At 43.9% G+C, this 16,257-nt stretch overlaps 1 long non-coding RNA gene across 1 annotated transcript; it reads right to left on the bottom strand.

The window, feature by feature from the left end:
- Window positions 1-960: 960 nt before the first annotated feature.
- LOC119311619 lies at window positions 961-2,034 on the bottom strand. The gene is made up of 3 exons (XR_005151121.1): window positions 1,864-2,034; window positions 1,510-1,596; window positions 961-1,398 (listed from the first exon to the last, which is right to left on the bottom strand). It is a non-coding gene; the product is annotated as an uncharacterized LOC119311619 (long non-coding RNA).
- Between the last annotated feature and the right edge of the window lie 14,223 nt (window positions 2,035-16,257).

The following is a 16,257-nucleotide window of genomic DNA, read 5'->3' on the forward strand; positions in this document are numbered from 1 at the left end:
TTGCACCAACTGCATCAAATCTGCAATGTACATATTGTATCAGTACTCACTACTCAGTAGTCAATTTATCCCATGCAGTACACTGATAAAATGCCAAAAAAAGAGAGAGAGGAGGAGACCGTCTATCTTACAAAGTAGCAAGCTCATACTGTTGCTGCCTGTCTTGGCACCGCCCTCGTGTAGGCGGAGTGCATCCAGGTCGAGCTACACGAGGTCAGCGGAATGGCGCATGACACAGAAACAGAAGGGGGCACCCATCAGCGGTGCAGACTTCTCCATGTGGTTCCCAGTCTAACACAAGAGGGTACCTAGAGGACAGGGAGGAGTTTATTAGGGATCACCCATGGCGGCGTCATTGGGAGGGCTGGCATGATCATTTGCCTCGAGAAGATAGGAGAGAGTACCATCCGGTGGGGTTAGCCACCACCCGTGCAGATCTGACGAGTCCCAAGAGGAAGAGAGCGAGGAGTACGGATAGATGGATTGATTCGGTGGGGAAGCGCACGAGATGGAGAGAGAGCACGGCGGCGGCTGCGGCGGCGAGCGCGTACTGATGGCAGCGTGTAGGCTGGCTCGTTCTCGGGGGGTTGGGCTTTGGTCTTTGGCCCATGTGTTGGCGAGTGGAGGACGATCGACGAGCGATACGGTGGTGTCTGAAGAAACGTAAGAGGGGAGAGGAAACGTTACATTTCTTTTAGGTAGTAGAGAAGAGAAGTAGAGATATCACTCAGCTCCTCTTTTTTCTCTTTCATTATGAGGAGTACAAATATGGAGACTTCAGTTGTACTCCTACCTTGCCGGTCTCTCCCCTCCTATGATCCTATCTCCCTATCTCCATTTAGCATTTTGACAAGTTCGTTGAGGAGCACTTCACTTGCCGCGTGCCGTGCATCCTGGAAGCCTGCGAAGTGTACCTCGGCGGTCATGCCCACGACAGCATGTACATATCAGACCCTGACATACATGAAGAACGGCCAAGAGGGACCATTCTTCGTTTCACTTTATTAATCATGAACCCTGACATACATTTAGCTGAAACCAATCTTACCAGATTGGACGCACAAACTAGAGGCAAAGGTACATGTCCATCAACACATTTATTTTGCTCGAATATCACCGAGCTAACTTACAGTATCGAACATGAACATAATAATTCAAGCACTCATGTGCATGCTTCAAATTCAATTGCCGAGCCCGGTGGGCAATTCGGGGTGCAGGTTGGGCAATTTGCTTGGCATTCCTTCAACTTGTGCCAACACGACGCTTTGCCCGGACGTGAGACGCAGTAGTAGCACCCTTTGGATCCGACTTCGTTATTTGGATCGTCGCAGTTCCTTGGGATGCACATTTTCACGTTGATTTTGCCTTCATGTAGCGGTGAACCATGATATTGGTAGCCTATCAAATAGACAATAGATGCAGTGTTCCTCAGTGCACAGTGTGTCAATTTTTGTTTTCTTCAGACAATGAACAGAAGAGTAAGAATGCAGTGTATGTATGCTTGCTTACACTGTCCAGCTGCTGCGAGATACCCGAGAAACAGAAGAGTAATCAGCCTGCTCCCCTTCATAGCTGACCTTCACCTCTTTCCTGAACCTATGAACCATACGAGAGTTAGATCCACGCAATGGCCACGCCCCCTCTCAGCTTCTTTAGAAGCTACAGTACTGTAGTATCTTGGCTAAAAGAAAGATTGGCAAATTCAGTGCATGACCGGCAAGTGGGAGATGCCTGTGCTAACACTTGGCAGATCGCGCAACTATGGCGCTGCATATGCAGATCTGAACCAATGATGCATATGTATAGTAAGATATGTACCTGGTCCTTTTAAGGAATGCACTCAAACCAGCAAGATATTTTTACCTATGTGGTGATGAAGCGAAGGCGCGTTGCGGTCGTGGATCGCGCTCGATCCGGCCGCCGTCGCTGGAGTTGATGACCTGTGGGAGCTCGACGGAGCGCAGGAGGAATGAAGCAAGCTTGGAGGAGATCGGAGAGGAATGGTGGTGATAAATAGAGAGGATTTGGAGGGGGAGGACTTTGTGCGCTCTAGCTGGAAGCAGCTCGGAATGGCCCAACACGGCGTTGATGAGGGAGAAAGGGGAGAGGAGAGAGCTACAACAAGAGGAGGAGGCTAACGTGGACGCTTTTCGTGTCATGCGTGACCCGGATCGCACATCTATACGAACGCCCATGTTGGGGTGGGACAAATGCTAGAGAGACAGCATGTTGATGTTGGTACCGTGGAAAGAGGATAATTAAGCTACTCTCGCCCGCCATCCCGGCACTTGTCTCCAGCGTAGGAAACGACGGCGACGTGTCGATGAGCGGCGCCATCCTCCTTCTCCCACGATGGCTGGCAGCTGACGCCTCCTCGCAAGCCCACAAACCTGGACTTCAAGTGATCTTGCGGATGGCACGACATGACTAGAAGGGAGGAGAAAGGAAGGAATGCGACGGAGGAGGATGCAATCCGGCAAGGAATTTAGGGGAGGAGACGGTTGGAGTTGAGATTAGGCGCACCTATGCCTCGCTTCGAGCGAGATAGGACGTCTCACTGAAGAAGGCAGCTGCCCGATTGGGCCAGCCCAGCACAGACAGACCTTCAAAGTTTTTTCTTTCTTTCATTTTTTTACATTCGCATTCATTTTTTTTGTTTTGTTAGCTTTTCTTGTATTTTGAAATATTCTGAATATATCTATTATAAAAATCTCCTTTTTACAAAAAAGAGTAATGTGATTTTTTTTCATTTATAATTAGAAAATGAGAGGATGTACAATAGTTCAATGGATATATACAAGCATGTCAGGGTAAAAAAAATAAAAGAAGGTCCTATTACACACTACCTATCCTTGACATCACACTCACGGGATCAAATCAAGTCCGTCTACTTGAAAGCGAAGTACTTCAGCGAGTAGTAGTTCATAATGTTGGTCTTATTCAAGGTTGTTTTTCAAAACCTAGCAATACCATTAAGAACAAGGTCGACGAGGAGTGACCGATCGAGGGAACGAACGAGGAAGACCGATCCCAAATAAATAGAGTTTTCGACGTGAGGAGGAATTCCCTTTAATAGCAAAGCATGAGTTCAAAGGATCGGTACCTTTGGAATGGGTACCTTGCTGATCGGTACCTCTGGAAATCGGTACCTGGTATTGGTATTAGCGCCCCCGGAGACCGGACTCGTAGGGGGTAAGATTCGTAATCATTGTGACTTTGTGGTGAAAAGTGTTCCTGAAATCTTGCTTGCATGCATCAATGTACATTGCTTATTCTCAAATATCTGCCATTTCTCTGCTTCCATATGGACCAACATCCAATAATTAGGATTTTCATGAAGAATTCCCATTGGTATATGTGTCTAGCATCAATGGTCACGGGATATATGTTCCATCAGCGTTCCATTCCATATCAATACTCCACCAGAAGCCTTGACTGAAGCTGAAGAATAAATGCATTCTATCTTCCACATTGTAGTCATAGCAAAGGGCACATTCCACTAAAAAGCAAAGGGCGCATCAAGTTCAAAAATATTAATCATGCATTTAGAAAATGTTAAATGTGTATAGAAAAAATGTTTTTGATGCATACAAAAAATGTACAATGTGTATGAAAAAAAGTAGAAATAAAAAGGTACAGGTTTTCAATTTTTTGAAAAATGATAATTATGCATGTAGAAATGTTAAATGTGTATCGAAGAAATGTATAATTTTTTTCTAAATTTGTATGGAAAAAATAGACATAAAAAATATAAGTTTTATTTTTTAATCATGTATCTGGATAATGTCAAATGTGTATATGAAAAATATTCCCGATGTATACAAAAATGTAGAATGTGTATGGCAAAATTATATATAAAATATATATGTTTAAGAAAAATGTTAATCATGTATTTGGAAAATTTTAAACATGTATATATAAATCCTGATGTATAGAAAAGACTAGTCAATGTTTATTGAAAAAAATTAAATGTGTCTATAAAAAATGTTCCTGATGTATACAATTTTTTACAACGTGTCTAGAAAATGTATACATAAAAAATATAGGTTGTCAAAAATGTTAGTCACATATTTAAAAAATATTAAATATATATAAAAATGTTTTTGGTGTATACAAAAAATGTAAAAATATGTATGAAAAAATAGACATCAAAAAATGTTGAGAAAAATGTTAGTCATGTATTTAAAAAAATTCACACAGTTTACAAAAATGTTTATCAAAATAAATAAATGTTCAGCGTGTACCAAAAGAATTGTTGACCATTTATTTTAAGAAGTGCTCATAACATGTTTTTTAAGAAGAAATACACATCATGTATTTGAGAAATGTAGAACGCGCATCCAGAAAATGTTCCACATGTGCACCAGAAATGTAAATTGTGTTAGATATTTGTCGAAGAAAGAGGAAAAATGATGGAAAGGGACGAAGAAACATAAGAAAGCAGAGGAAAAACCAGAGGAAACGGAAGTATGATAAAAAAACAAGGAAGAAACAAAAAAAAGAAAACCCATTGCAAAAAGAAGCAAAGAAAAGGGGAGAAAAGGGGAAATGAAGGAAAAAGGAAAAGAAAGAAAAAACCCAAGAAAGAAACTAAGGAAACTAAAGAAAACAAAGGGAAAAAAGGGAAACCAATAAAAATGAAAAAATTGATGAAAACAGTAAACAGGAGAAACACAGATAACCGAAAACCATAAAATAAATAGACAAATCGGAAGAAAAAGAAAAAAGCTTCCAAGCTCTCACACTTAGCGAGCAGACGAACAGGCTGGCCCAGGTGCAGGAAAAAGCTTCAGACGAGATGGTTGATAATCTCGCCATAAGCGAGATATAGTTCTCGTGGCTCAGATTAACGCCCTCACACCGCATTGTGCTCACGATATTTTAGCTTTTTTTAAATCCAAACATACTTGCTTTATTCAACTAAATGTTCATGGGAATACAACGTAAATTTGGAGGGTTTATTAGCCACATATGGCGTCCTAAATCGAGTCCAAAAGCATGTTGGGCGAGGCTATGTGCCTCTTGATTAGTCTCACGGCCATCAAAGATGAAGGTACAATGCTGAAATTGCACGGAAGTAGCCGTAATCTCCTTTACGGTGCTTGCATACATTCCTCCAGATCCTTGGACAATATCACGCACCACCCCTTGGCTATCCGAAGCTATGACAACATGTGATAATGCCAGGTCTTGTGCCAGCGCTAGTGCCTCTCGGCAAGAAAGAGCTTCGAGAGTTGCCGGGTCTGTGATGCCATAGCATCTAATGGCCGACACCCGCATGAAGACTCCTTCTGAATTCATGCATACTGCACTGAATGTTCCTTCATGTCTGACCTGGCGACAGATCCATCAACTCTGATCTTCGCCATCCCGCTCGGCGGTGCAATCCACTTCGATGTTGTCGCGGCGTAGTAGCAGAATGCAGCAACGGGGTTTTCTTCAGTTTGCATTCTTCAAGCTCATGCAAATACTTCATGATAAAACCGTGTGTTGCTTGAGGGCTCTGAAAAATATTCTCACGAAGAGCTTTGCGCCTTGAGTGCCATATAGCCCATGGACTGATCAATGCCTGATTAAAATCTTTGGACAGAAGAGCTTCCAGTAGTTCAAAAACCCATAGTTTCACATCTGGCTCTCTGATGCTATTAACATCTTCCACGAGGTCAGGGTTTTGAAGAGCCCATACACATCTCGCAACCGCGCAGTGCAGCAGAGTATGTTGCCAAGAATCCTTCGCTCCACATAGTCCGCAAGAAGATACAGTAGACATATTTCTATGATGAAGGAGGTTTGCTGTCGGAATTGATTGTTGGGCTAGACGCCACAAGAAGATTTTAATCTTTGAAGGAACATCAATCTTCCAAAGCTTAGACCAAGCCTTCTGCTCACCCTCCTCGTTAGATGAATCAGACCACCCCTCTAACCAGGCCTCACATCTCAGTTTTGTTGCAACTAACATCCCGTAGGCCGAACGAACTGAGAATAGTCTGTTTTTCTCATGAATCCAAGACCAGAAGTCATCCATCTGTCTTGTACAGAGTGGTATCGACTGTATTGAGACGGCATCCGTTGGTATGAAGATCTCTTCGATGGCCTCTTGATCCCATTCCGCCCCCGGGAGAATGAAGACTCGCACGAGCTGGGGAGGGTTCGTGACTTTGCTCATAATGGGGCGCATATTATACGGCCTAGGTAACCAGTTCTGTTGCCATATCAGTGTACTTTGTCCATCTCCTATCCTCTGTACCAATCCTTTGGTAAGCGTGTCACGCCCGTCCAATATTGATCTCCATACATGAGATGGAGCCGAGCCTAGTTCTGCTTGCAAAAAGTCGCTAGTAGGGAAGTACTTGCCGAGTGCAAGATTAAATAGCTCAATATCACGGAACCCTAACCCGCCGCACTATTTAGGCCTTGTCATCGTGCTCCAAGAAATCCAACTAGCTTTCCTCTTCCCTTCCTTGCTTCCCCACCAAAACTTTCTAATGAGTGAGTTAATATGTTCACAAAGCCCGTGTGGGAGTTTAAAACATGACATCGAGTAAACCGGTACAACATGGGCCACTGATTTTATTAACACTTCCTTCCCACCAACAGAGAGGGTTTTTTCGATCCATCCTTTCACTTTGCTCCATACCCGATCTTTAAGGAACTTAAAAGCACCATTTTTGCTACTCCCAACATCAGTAGGCATGCCAAGGTATCTATCAGACAATGTTTCATTATCTATATTCAAAGTATGCTTTACCTCTGCTTTGAGATTATTTGGACACCCCTTGCTGAAATATATAGACTGTAGACTTTGATAAATTGATTTTTTGGCCCAAGCATTGCAATAACTCTCCATCAAAGAGGATAGCTCATTTGCTCCATCAACACTAGCTTTCACAAACAGCAGGCTATCATCCGCAAATAACAAGTGACTGACCGGCGGGGCTGATGAGGACACTCGAATTCCACTGAGGTGCGATGGTTCATTGGTTGTTTTTAAGATGCACGAAAGGCCCTTCGCTGCATGCAAAAATAGGTATGGAGAAATAGGATCCCCATGACGGATTCCCCTAGATGGCCTGAAACTTTCCAACTTACCACCATTAAAAAGAACTGTAAAAGTTACCGAGTTCACCATCCTCATGATCAAAGAAACCCATGAGGGCGCAAAGCCCAAATTCAACATTATTGCCTCCAAATATTCCCACTCAACCCGATCGTAGGACTTCATCATATCCATTTTAACGGCACAAAAGCGGTTATGTTGAGCTTTGTTCCCCTTCATAAAATGCAGACATTCATACACAGTGATAATGTTGTCTGTTATAAGCTTCCCAGGAACGAAGGCCGACTGTTCTTCAGATATAATATCTGGCAAAATCTGTTTCAACCTGTTTGAAAGGACCTTCGAGGCAATCTTGTACAGAACGTTACAAAGACTTATAGGCCTAAATTGACTGAGTAGGGTGGGATCCTTTACCTAAGGGATGAGGACAAGAATTGTTTCATTTACCTTCTCAAGGCTCTCTTCTCCTCGCAAGATACGAAGAACAACTTCTGTTACCTCTGTTCCACATATCTCCCAATGCCGTTGGAAGATGTGGGCAGGGCATCCGTTCGGGCCAAGTGCCTTCGTTGGATACATCTGGAACAGAGCTCGCTTTATCTCATCTCCATTGAAAGGAGAGGTCAGCATGGTGTTCATCTCTATTGAAAGGAGAGGTTAGCATGGTGTTCATCGAGGACAACCCCCATGCCCGAAGTGCCTTCCGACGTAAACAGATTTTGGTAAAAGGTGTTCGTCATTGCTGCCATCTCGCTCGGATCTTGGGTTGCAGAATCATCATTCCGATGAAGTGCTTTTATTTAATTTTTCCTCCGCCTCATGCTTGCCCGACGTTGGAAGTACTTGGTGTTTTTATCCCCATCCGTCAGCCAGTCAACACGTGAACGCTGTCTTAGTAAAATTTCTTCCATGTGGTAAAGCTCCACTAACTTCTCTATAGTTTTTAACTCTGCATGTGAAGGAGTTATTCACTGGGGGTCATTCTGCATTTTTGCCAACTCCCTCTTCATTACTCTAATCTGCTTTGAAACTTGGCCTATGGTGGCTCCACTCCACTGTGTGATCGACACCGACAGATCTGCCAGTTTTTTATTTAGCTCATAGACTGAATGAGCTCCTGCTCCTTCCGTCCACATACCTGGAAAGGAATCTGTGAACTCTGCATGTCGCTCCCAATAGAGCTCATATCTAAAGGGCTTCTTGCCTGACACTGCATGTGCTCTGGGTTCCAGCTGAAGGCGGATTGGGCAGTGGTCAGAAGCTGCCCCACTCTCGTGGGACAGTGTGGCATGAGGGAACAAAGCCATCCACTTAGAACTTGCCATGGCCCGATCAAGACGAACGCAACAGTAAGCTCCACATGCTGTTTTCTTCTGAAAGGTCCAAGGTTTCCCCTGATACCATATGTCAGCCAGTGCACACACATCCATTGCATCCCGGAAACCTTCTATTTCCTCCTTTGTCCTTCACCGACATGTTCATGGGGGTGCAGTACCTCGTTAAAGTTGCCTATGAAAAGCCAATGTAAATTGCTCGTTGTTACAAGGGACTTCCAGAGTGTCCCAAGTTCTATATCTCTCTCCCACCCGAGCTTCACCATATACACATGTAAGTCTCCAGTCATCCCAACTAGTAGATGAAACAGTAGCATCACTGTGATACTCAGAATAACCGGAAATATCAATCTTTATTGCATCATTCCAAAACAATCCTAGGCCGCCACTACAGCCTGAGCTACCAACAACATAAGAATTTGAAAAACCTAAAGTATCAGCTAGATTCTCGACACGTGCTTTTGAAATCTGTGTTTCCAGCACGGCCGAGGCAAATTGCTTCGTTAAATCACGAAGCTCACAAATTGTCGTAGCTTTGCCCGCATCACGACAATTCCAACATAACAGATTCATTGTGCCCGGCGATCCTCCCTACGGGAGGTCGCCGATTTTGCATCGCTAGGTTTTTCAAGGGCTGCACCCTTCTTTCCATTGTCTTTGTCCGCCGTTATACGAGACCTCTTCGGGTCCTGTTTGGAGGATGGGCTTGGAGGTACATCCGAAGCTGTTAAAGCTAGTAGATTCTTCGCTCCAGGTGGAGGTCCCGGGGCTATCATATGTTGTTGGTTGGATCTTTTGCGATTAGCGTCAGCATCATCCATAAGAGAATCAGTATCCGCCTCAACATGATCAGAAGAATCTGCCTCTCTGTATTGATTTTGTGCATCGCCGTTGTGGCCAGCAGACCGGCCACCACGCCTTCCACCTCTGCGTTCGCGTCCTTTTACTCCTCCAGGACCAGCGCCTACACGCATGTTCCATGTAGCTCTTAAATCTTTGTAGTACAATGCCGACGGGGGATGGATGTCGTCACCGTGTTCCTTGAAAACATGACCCAGATGGCCATAAACCGCACACCAATCCGGAAGACGCTCATACTCACTACAAAAAGATACACTTCCATGATGATACATGTTTGTCACAGTAGGTCACATTTTTTGTCATGCATGTACATCCATGACGATTTTATGACAGAATCAAGATAGTCATACCTGTGCTGTCGTAGAAGTGTTCCATGACATTACCAAAATTATCATCACGGAAGTGTCCACTTCCATGACGATAAATCGCGCGCCACAGAAGTGCTTTCGTCAAGGGTGACTGACACGTGGCATCCACCGTAACGGAACACCGTTAAGCTATTGGGTCCGGTTTTGGATCTGATAACCCGTTAACAACCCCGACCAATGGAGATTTTCCACGTGTAAAATCATCATTGGCTGGAGGAAACACGTGTCGGCTCACCGTTGGGACAGATGTCATCCACTCATTGGACCGAAGGCGCCTATGATTCGTCGACACGTGGCACGGCCCAACAGAGGCCCATTCCTGTGAAAAGGCCGGCCCATGGAAAGCCTGTTAACGGCCTGTTCGCATGTAGCCCACTTACAGCCAGCTAACCCAGGGCCCGTTACGACCTATCCGAATTAGGCCCAGTAGCGTCATCTGGGCCGTCCAATATGATTCCAGCCCATTTTAAGTTCCGGCCCATGTATAGCCCATGATGTCTTTCAGCCCATATGAGGCCCTTTGTAAGTCTTGGCCCATTAACGGCCCGTGGTGAAACTGTCCCGTAATGAATTGTGTGTCACTTTATACCCATTAATGGCCCATTAATCCATTGGGCTGTTTGCAGCCCATGTTATCTTTCGGCCTTCTCAGGGCCCATTTATTCTTGGGCTCATTTCCAGCATTCGGTCACTTATGGCCCGTTACTCTCATTTTCTGCTTGTGGGCCAAATTTAGCCCATGGTTACAGTCGGCCCATTTGTGGCCCGTTAATACGTTGGACCGTTTTCATAACGTCATCAAATACGTCCTATTAACAACGACCCGTTATGGTCGGCCGATGAACGGACGATTCCAACTCTAGCTCATTTACTACCATAATGTGGTCTGTTATTGGCCCATGTTTGGCTAATCGATCATACGGCCCATATAAGGCCCATTGATGATACGGCCCATAGAAGGCCCATTGTTTCTACGGCCCATAGAAGGCCCATTGTTTCTACGGCCTGTAGAAGGCCCATTGTTTCTACGGCCCGTAGGAGGCCCAGTGTCACTACAGTAAATATGTAGCCCATGGTTATTGTGGCCTAGTTTTAAAAAATAGGTTATTGCGGCCACTAGCAAACTGCGGAAAAAGAACTGCACTGTCTACAAGCAAACAAATAAACAAGACAACAAGGAAATAAATAAGCAAGCAACTTACGCTAGGCTATCATGGCTATTACATAAATTACATCCACTGGGCATCAAAGTTCGCCACCAGTGCAAATAAACGCGCTGACAAAAGAATATACAAAATGGAGAGCACTTCACAAGGCACTAGGCTTGGCCAGGTCGGGCCCCCCAAACAGCCGAAGAAGCTGATTAGTTCTCAGTTGTGTCAATGATAGATGCTTCACCCGTAGCTGTATGGCATGATAGTGCGCAAGGCAGTCCTCTGACATCTTCATTGCATCTTTGATTTCAAGTCGGAGCTGAGCTGAAGCAAGCCTTTCCGCTTTAAGTTGAGACTGAAGAAGTCGAACTGATTAAGGCAGCGATTGCACAGAGGTTGTCTCACACCTGCTGGTGAGTAGCTTCAACTCACTATCTTCATCAAGACAGGACCTTGGGGTCATCTCGCTGTCCTCAAGATGGTTTGGCTCACTATCTTCCCTAAAGTTCTGCCTGGCATAAGAGATACGACTCTGAAAGAGAAACAAGGAGACACGTAACAGGTTTCACAATTATATAAGCAAATAAATGGATCTGTTCTGCATAAGGAACATGTTTTTATAACTACAAATTGAAACTCGTAGTTGTTGCAAACATCCAATCAGATGTAAACAACAAAGCAAATAGCAGTGGAGGAAATGATGCCTATCCAAATCTATACTAGAACAAAGTTTGAAGGCTTGAGAAGGATGAACTTACATTACATGTTAACACGGGCTGGACAAAGCCCTTCTCCATGTTGATGGAAGGATAAGTCAATAAATTCCCCAAAGAAAATTCTTTATAAGCGTTTCCATTATTCTACATTTTGCAAAGAGTAAATATAGGTCAAATAATATAGGAAGAAACAGAGGATAATGAAGCTCAGGTGCATACTGATGATACATAATCAAATAGCAATTCATTAAGTACATCGTTACAAGGCAGAAGGGAGAGAGGTACTGACAAGAGCAATGCAGAGCGCAGTATTGTTGTGCGATCGTATGATCCTTTGAGCAAGGGTATTCATCTGAAATTAGTTTTCATACAAGAGAGAAGGTAAGGCACATGTAGAAATTTAGGAGTTCAAATTTTGAATTGATATCATAGACAGTACCTGGCGCTGGGCTCTCAGCAGTTCTAATAGGGGTTTGGCCACTGGAGTAGGGGTAAAGTGTGGTACAGTTGGGCATGTGTTTTTGGTGGCTGCTGATCTGTCTGATTTAACAGGTATCACTACCTTTTCCATATACCTAGTTTGTACTCCTTGAGGATCTGCACTCACCCTCTTCCTTTTGGACATCTATTACGAAAGAACAACATTTGACTGGAAAAACATAGTATGACGACACATGGAATAGGTACATAGAATGGATAGGTATGGCATATACTCATATATGATGCTTAAACTAAGCAGATGGTGTAACAAAGTAGAAGTAATGCAAGAGGCCAGATGCAAAATATGTGCGACCAATACAACCTTGCCAAGTTAGAGCAAGCACCTTGATGGGTGAATAAGATAGGCCATCCTCCACCATGCCAAGTTTGTTAGCCAGTGGATTGTCCGCAATATTCCTCTCGTGCGCCTTGATAATGTTCAATATCTGACATGCATGAAAACATAAAAACATAAAAACAAGTGAGATTATCTTTGTAATGCAGAAGTGATTCTAATCCAATACTGCCTCCCTGTAAACCCCTTTGTGCTATCTCTGCAATTCTTTTAAGAGATGCCATGCATACTGTAATTTGGTGTGTGCACTAATATAATGTGGCCTACTACTCAAAATATGAGAGCTCCAGAAGTGATGACACTTTGCAGATGATAGCTTCAACATATAGTAAAGAAGAACAAGTCGACCTGACTTGACAGATTCAAAATATACTAAGGGAGAAAAACTCGACCTGACTAGTCGACCGCAAGAGAAGAGGATCATCTTAAAGAAGAGCAGAAGAGCAAGCAGATTGAAGATATTACAAGTCTTTCAATACAATGTCGGTTGGCCACCCATGATGAACTAGAGTGCACAGAGAAATACTATTCTTTCTGATCTCTCCATATGTGGCTCACATGCATTTCGAAACTAAAGTAGGAACATTTAGCTGACCAATTAAACATCTCTCAGTTTTACTAATATCAGCATAATATCATATATGAATTTGTACAACTAAGCTTGTTTAGCTTGATGGGTGGAGCAGTGCTATTACGACACGAACCATGTAGGCTGATCATGGTAATCATAAAATGGGGAAACCATAAGTATGATGAGTATAGTGTTGACCGTGGCAGTGGGATGGCAGATCTGAAGCTGCAAACCGTGCAAAGGGTAGTTAGCAACCGATGTTTGCATTGAAATATCAACTAAGATTTGGTATGGACAAGAAAGTACAGTCAACAAGTGACAAAGAAATGCAATTCTGCTGTCTCTCTACATGTCGCGACATGCATTTGGAAACTCAAGTGGGGCCTTTAGCTAACCAATTAAATGTGTCTGTTAACTAATATCAGTATCATATCACAATCATATTTGAACAACTAAGCTTTCAAATTTTGAGTGTTGTGTTGTTTAGCTTGAAGGGTGGAGTAATGCTAGTACGACAGAAAGCACCTACGCAGATCAGGGTAGAGTAGATAAAAGGGGAAAACCCTAAGCATCAAGAGTAAAATCAGGAAAGTGGAACTAGCTGGACCAGTGGGTGGCGCACATGCTTTTTGAAACGAATATAGGAACATTAGGTGACCAATTTAACATTCTCTGATTTAGTGATATGAGCATCATATCAGATTCGTATTTCAACACGTAAGCTTTGGATTGAGGTCTTGAGGAGCAGTGCTAGCACGACACCAAGCACCTACGATGATGGTAGTGAATATAAAGGGGGGGACCATAAGCTTTACGAGTATAGTGCCCGTGCCATGGCGGATCTGAAGGTGCAAACCGGACAAAGCTACTTCGCAACCAATGTTTGCTTTCAACTAGCCACTACAATTTGGTACGAACAAGAAAAGTACAGTAAACAAATTATGATCTATTTTCCGGGTGAGATCAATAACTTAAGCACATATGGAAGAGTACCAACTCTCTTGCAACACTATATAGGCCTCTGCTGATATGTCGAGGGTGCTGCGGGTGTGATGGCTGTTGACAGCGGGGAAGAAGACTTTAGATGGCAGACAGCCGGGTCGGGGGATAAATCCTGTTGCCATGGACGAGGCGGTCGTAGGAGTGGCAACGACAAGGTGGACGACGACGCCGATGAAGCGAGAGGACGCGATGAAAGGATCATGGTCCAGCGTCGTGGATGAGAGACGTCCATCTCTTGCAGTGGACAACGGGGTAGCGGTAGCGGCTCCGGCAAGGTGGAGGATGGGGTGGCAGACGGAGGAGGTTGGCCACAGTGGGGAGTTTGTTGTGGCGCCGACGGTGTATGAATGGGGAAATGGAGGGGAGGAGGGATCTCAAACTTTGGTACACGCTTCTCTGAAATGTGGGAAAGTTATGAACTTATCCCCCGTTTAAAATATCAGACATCACGTCGGTTGGGGATAGGATGGTAATCTCGCATCTCCCAAATATTTGCCGGTAACTATTTCGGGCGAGGAGAGAGTGTTTTGCCGCCCACGGTGTATGAATGGGGCTGACAGGTAGGGCGGTTGTGTCATGTATGAGGGAAGTTACACATCAGCCCCTATTTAAAATATTAACCTACATCGATTTCAGACGAGGAGAGTTTGTTTTGCCGCCCACCGTGTATGAATGGGGAAATGGAGGGAGAGACACATGTCTTTCGGACGAGCTTGAATCAAATGTGTTTTGCTGCCCATGTTTGGCACCCACCGTGTCTGAATGGGCTCAGAGGCCGCCGTGTCACGTCTGATTGAAGTTCCTAGTCTACCCCTATCGAAAGCAGTGTAAATCCGGTCGATAAGGATGTCAAGTGTTAGGGGTAGACAATAATTTCCATCTCGCAAATACTTGCTTCGGGCAGTCCACAAATTATAGTGGGTGTTTAACCGCTTCGTTCAAAACTTTGGAGAATTAGCATTCACATTTGCCCTGGGCCCTGGCAAACTAAATTCAAATCCAATTTGTATTCGATTATGAATATCCACAGATAATTCTATGTTTTGTTATTTATTTCTTCAAAACCACAACAAAGATTTATTCCACCTTTATATATGATTATGATTTAGAAATGTCGCGATCTTTGAATTCAGTAGGTTGGATACACTTTGAGTCAAACAGTTATTTCATCCAATACAATATGCTCACAAGAAAAACAGTTCACCTTATGTCAATCATACATGTACTGAGGATTACCTCGCCTAAAAAATTCGGATCATTACAACACATGGACAACATAGGGGGTCTTACAACATAGTCCATTCAGAGACATGACACAACATGCAAATACAATAATCTAATGACAATTTCAACTGGTATGTAAATAAGAACCGGGATTACCCTGGGCTTCAGATAGCAGAAATAGCAGGACCTCCTCCGTCTTCAAATGCAACATTCTTACTTCCTCCAATTCTTGGTTTGCTTGCATAATGCATGCCACTAATTCCATAATTTCCAGCCTCAAGATAAAGATTACCTCATTCATGGCAGCCACACCATCTCTTTCTACCTCTAGTAGAGCCTCAAGAACTATAATATCTGTGCTCAGACTGCTCTCCGGCGGTGTTGCCACTGAACTACTACCACTCTCCTCTTTCTATCTGTCCCACATGCGGACCCGCCCCAGCTCCTTCCCTGTATACATATATGTCGTGACTCTTTCCATAGCTCCCTAATTTATCATTGTTCTCGATCTCACACATTTTTCTCTACACCATCTATTCTTGATCTCTCATGAAGTCCCTATCACACACACGATGACTCGCTTCCCTTGCATCTCCGTACATAGGCCAATTTCGAACAACATCAACATTGTCTCCCTATCTATACATCATTTATGGACACAAACGACCCCTCTCTCGCCCCCTCTCTTCCTCTCTCTCTCTCCGTCGCTAGCTCTCTCTCTCGCTCTCACACCCCTCTCCCACACACACTCGATGTCTCTTCCAAATAGTCTGCTCCCCCACCCACACCCATGCTATCCCGCTACTACACATGTCACACCATTCCTCCTTCCCTTATACTAGGTTTAGATCATTAGTGGTCTCTCTAATCCACATACACACACTCCCTCTCACACACAAACGCGCGCACAAACACACACAGAAACGCACAAACACCCATTTATCTGGATCCTCATCTCTCCCCATGTCCGCATGTGTATCTCACACACTCACACTCTCTAATTATGTATTTGTGTCTCCAAGTTAAACAACACAAAGCCCCATGTACATGTCTATCTCTATCCTCCACACACACAGACACAAAGAATCTGTTATTATTGCCTCAGTCTCTAGACATATCACACACGCACTCTCTC

The sequence above is a fragment of the Triticum dicoccoides genome, chromosome 1B, assembly GCF_002162155.2.
Source record: "Triticum dicoccoides isolate Atlit2015 ecotype Zavitan chromosome 1B, WEW_v2.0, whole genome shotgun sequence".
NCBI classification, from domain to species: Eukaryota; Viridiplantae; Streptophyta; class Magnoliopsida; order Poales; family Poaceae; genus Triticum; species Triticum dicoccoides.